Source organism: Ursus maritimus, unplaced genomic scaffold (genome assembly GCF_017311325.1).
Source record: "Ursus maritimus isolate PB19 unplaced genomic scaffold, ASM1731132v1 scaffold_13, whole genome shotgun sequence".
Taxonomy (NCBI): domain Eukaryota; kingdom Metazoa; phylum Chordata; class Mammalia; order Carnivora; family Ursidae; genus Ursus; species Ursus maritimus.
In genome coordinates this window covers 11,331,409-11,336,230 of record NW_024423675.1, presented here as the reverse complement: position 1 = coordinate 11,336,230, position 4,822 = coordinate 11,331,409, and the positions used below count along the sequence as shown (strand labels likewise).

Here is a 4,822-nt window from a genome sequence, read left to right as displayed (position 1 = left end):
CTCCCTGCTTCCCCCCTTGTTTCCTCACAGTCTATATCCACAAACTGCTTTTGAAACATACCCACATCATGTCATTTCTCTGCTGAAAACCCTCTAGAATAAAAACCAAAACCCTTATCCTTTAGGGTCTTATCTCCCCAACTGCCGCCCTCGCCTCTGCACCTGCTCCTTGCTGCAATGCTCTTCCCCGAGTATCTTCACCGTTCCAGGGCTCACTTTCCCTCGGGGCTCCACCCAAATACCGCCTGCGCGAAGAGGCCCTTATTGACAACCTGATAAAGTAGGATGTTCTCTCCCACCCATCAATCACGGGCCTTTGTACCTACGTTTTTGTTTAGAGCACTTACGACTATTTGACATACTCTGTGTTGGTTTATAGCCTCCCCTCTATAATGCGTATCTCAGTAAGAACAAGGGCTTTGTTCTGTTCACTGCTCGGTCTCCTGGGAGTGAGAATAATACCTGGCACCGAGTACGTACTCAGTAAGTATTTGCATCGTTGAACACATTTGGGAGATGATACACAGTGTGGCCCGTCTCCGGTCTAAGGCAAGACCATTAAGATCCAAGTTTTATAAAATAGGCAATGTTGTTAAAGGCGGTTTTATTTTCTCTTAATTTCCCATCTATTTTGGAAGTCATTTTAATTCATTACTTTTAGATTTATCATCCCTTTTGCAAACTCTCTTCTTTCCATCTTTTTCTAGTCTATTTTTTAATTATCTGGGATACTTTATTTTGAATTATGGCAATTTAAAGAGGATATTTCACTTCAACAAGTTTTAATTACTTAATTGAAATAGGAAGCTCCAACTATGAATTCAATGCTGGTGAAAGGCACCAGATTTACACCCCCATAAAACTGAGCACTTATCTTCATGGGATACATATATGGGTTAGGTGTATGAATGTGTAATAGCATTCACGATGTCCTCGGAAAACTCGAAATCGTCTTGATCAAAAAACAAACCAAAGGGATAATTTATTTCCCAGCATCCTCTGATACATGCCCTCTAAAACCAACATATGTATTATTGGTAGAAGTTTTAATGCCAGGAAAATATGCCTGACTGGGGTGCCTGGCTGGCTCAGTCCATACAGCGTGTGACTCTTGATCTCAGGGTTGTGAGTTTCAGCCCTACCTTGAGCATAGAGCTACCTTAAAATAAATAAAATAAATAAAAATAAAAATAAATGCTGACTGGAATAAAACTGAGATTGTTGCAACAACAGGTCCAACGCACTTTGAAAACTGAAGAAAAAAATAACTGTTGCAATGTTTGCAACATTTTTAGTAAAATAAGGTTAGACCAGTGGCACGTGGGTGGCTCAGTGGGCTAAGTGTCCAGCTTGATTTCAGCTCAGGTCATGATCTCAGGGTCATGAGCTCCAGCTCTGCATCGGGCTCCATATTCAGTATGGAGTCTGCTGAGAGATTCTCTCTCCCTCTCCCTCCCCCTTTTGCCCCTCCCCCCACTTGTGTGTGTGTGCTCTCTCTCAAATAAATAAAATCTTTTAAAAAAAGAAAAGATTAGACCACATTAAAACAGTCCACTTATTAAGACATTTTCCCCTCCCTGGACTAGATTTCCCTAATTGTTACTTACTGCCTGGTCTGGTGCCTAGAAATGCCCTATATGCTAGAAGACTGGCAGGAATGAAGATTTGGATCACTGCACCACCTAAATAACCAAGACCAGCAGAGGTGTTTGCTAAAAAGAAATGCCAATGGGTAGTGGAAGGAGGCAGTCATGAATACCAGCTACGATCACATGACCAGGTACAGAAATAAGGACTGTGATTGTCATGAGTACTTCTTCATTTCATTATGAATACGTGTGCATATTTATATAGCAAATAACTTTGTTTAGTCTCTCTCTTATCTCCTTATCATGTAATAGAAGATGTATTGACTTTATATCATAGTATTTAAGTATTGATAATTTTACATTATAGGATATCAAGGAAAGTAAACATCCAAGGACTGTGTGTTTTCTTCTGGAGAAAAGGTTAGTGGGTTTTTGGTTGTATGCAAGATAATTGTATCATGTTAGGTGGAATTGTGACCTTCTTATTTTCTTTATTTGGAGATTAAGTACAGTTTCAGAACATGTGTATGGATGCCAAGTTTATAAGGGGTACACGTGTGATGGCTAATTTTATATGTCAGTTTGGCACCACCAGGTGCCCAGATACTTGATCAAACGTTCTGGGTGTATTTTTTGTGTTTGGATGAGATTAACACTTAAATCAGTGGGTTTCGAGTAAAACAAAATGCCCTCTGTAATGTAAGTGGGTCTTGTCTAATCAGTCGAAGGCCTGAATAGCACAAAAAGCTTGGCCTCCCCCAAGCAAGAGAGAACTTCTCTAGCATGCTGCCCTTGGGCTTTATCTGCAGCTTTAGCTTTTCCTGGTTCTACAGCAAACTGTCTTTAGACTCAAACTAGAACAGGGTTTCTCTTGGGTCTCTACCCTGTCAGTATTCCCTGCAGATTTTGGATTTGCCAACCTCAATAATCCCATGAGCCAACTCCTTTTACTATTGTAAAAATATTTATACATCTATTCATACATTTATACATATCCTGTTGGTTCCATTTCTCTGGAGAACCCTGACTAACACTTTTCCCAACAAGGCCACAAAAGTTTGTAACTTACAAATTATATATGAGAGAATAAAGACATTTTATTAACTGGATTCAAAACACTGTATATGTATGAATGACCATGTCATACGATCATGTAAAGCTAGCAGGAGTTTGCAATATACATACTGTACTGGAGAGATCTAGTCATTCGCTAAGCTTTAAATGTACAGGCTTTTCTATCACCATGTACTTGCCTACTGTACAAATATCTATTTTTAAATAAGCATCATTTTTGTAGGACTTTTGCTTTTTTATGAACTTGAGACCCAGACTATTAAGGTTACTTTATCACTGCAGACATTTTTTTGGTAAATTCTATAAGTTAACACTCGTGCACAATGAAATTTATTTTCAACTTTATGTGTTACCAATAATGGTAACTTATTTTTTTCTTATAAAATAGTAGAAAATGTTTTTGTTGGGTACAGTTCTGCCTAACATCTGTAGGCTGAATACAAACTAAGAAGACAAATGAAAATCAGATTTAAATACGTTGGCTACTACGTTCTTTAAATCAATTACATATGAAATTGAACCAGAGAAAAAAGTAAAAAAATTATGGGATATATTTTCTGAATCATTTCAAAAACTTCTGTGAGATATCGACGGTCTGTAGAACAGCTTACAAAACAACATGCGAGAAATTAGAGTATAGCATTAGTAGGCTTCCTATAAGAAAAAAAGAGCAATTTTTGAAGTTCCTTCAAGGACAAAAGATAATGGATGTTTTTATAGTTTGCATCTGGACTAACTCTATTAGCATCATTAGTGGTAATGTATTCCAGAAGCCATTTAATGTAATTATGCAGATAATATTTTTTCGTTAAGAATGTTGTGGAATTTCAAATAAGTACATTTTTTAGATGAAATCTTTTAATCTTCTAAGAGTAGTTTCCTAGAAAAATCTATTACCTCTACAGTAAGAAATAGGGAAACTGTAGGTTAAGAGACTAATAACGTTCACTTTTGTGACTCACTTAAATAATGATATAACCCATTTTTTTAAGTTGCTAAGTCAAGATAGAAAAGTTCTGCAAGTACCCTTACTTTTAGGTCTTAGCCTAGAGATGTTTAAAATATAAGCATTACTGTATTAAACGTACATTGATTATGGTAGACACTTTATTTTTCTTTATTCCTATTTTTCCTGTTCACGCTACCTGTTAACCCTTCTTGCACCACCACCCTGACTTTCTTTGGGAAAACATCCCTCTCACACTAGAGATATATGGTTTAGATGGAGCTGATTCCTTAATTTCAGAAGTTGGCGTGTGAACTCAAGACTGACCAATCAGAGCATTGTAGCTCTTTTTACACACACACACACACACACACACACGTGCGCACACACGCACACCTGCAAGGGCACACACTTACTGCTTAGAAAGAATGAGCAATAAGACTAATTCTCGGCCTCTTCCAAATTTAGGCTCTTTGTAGTACAGAATACAAACCTAACTTCGATCGTCATGCCAGCCGGTTTGGTCGCCAGAATGAGTTCACCTGCCAGGAGATGAAGAGAACCGACTCTGTCCCGCTGATGCCATTAGTCCCACTGCGTCAAGTCATTTCAGAAGTTTTACATTGCGTGATCTAATAAATTCCTTGTTTTGTTTTTGTATGGGTTTTCTTTTTTGTAGGGGTGATTAAGCCCGCTTTATTTAGTTTCAATGACTTGCAAATGGAAGAGTTCTAATACTCAAACCCTAGTATTCTGAAAAAAATATTCTTACAAGCGACTACTCCTCCCACCCATTTCCTCTAAACGGCAAGTTTCCTTTGCCCTTTCTGGTTGTTCCCTCTGTAAGGTATCAGCCCCCTTCTTCTGCCAGATCACACCTCCTCATCTCCTTAAACACTGCTAAATTGTTTTCTTGTATTAGTCTTCTTAGCTTTGAATTCTCCTCCAACTAAGACTTCTGAGTCAGCTTACACATAAAATTCATATACTTCTGTTGTCCTGGAAATCGGTACAGATCTGTGTACTCGGATTATAAACTCCTAGGGGCAATTATAAATACTACTCGAACTACCCAGAGGAGTTCAGGATTCCCCACACAGCCAAAAGTGCAGTGCCATTTGGACTGGTTATTTGAAAACTTTCATCTAGCGTAAAGTCTCTTTTGCTCACAGTTGACGCGCCTCGGAGGACTCCGAGTTGGGCAGGAACGGCA

The 4,822-nt window shown here is 38.3% G+C and overlaps 1 long non-coding RNA gene across 1 annotated transcript; it reads left to right on the top strand.

Annotated features, from left to right (window-relative positions):
* Positions 1-1,562: 1,562 nt before the first annotated feature.
* LOC103675881 lies at positions 1,563-4,235 on the top strand. The gene is made up of 3 exons (XR_571937.2): positions 1,563-1,780; positions 1,957-2,009; positions 4,078-4,235. It is a non-coding gene; the product is annotated as an uncharacterized LOC103675881 (long non-coding RNA).
* Positions 4,236-4,822: the final 587 nt, after the last annotated feature.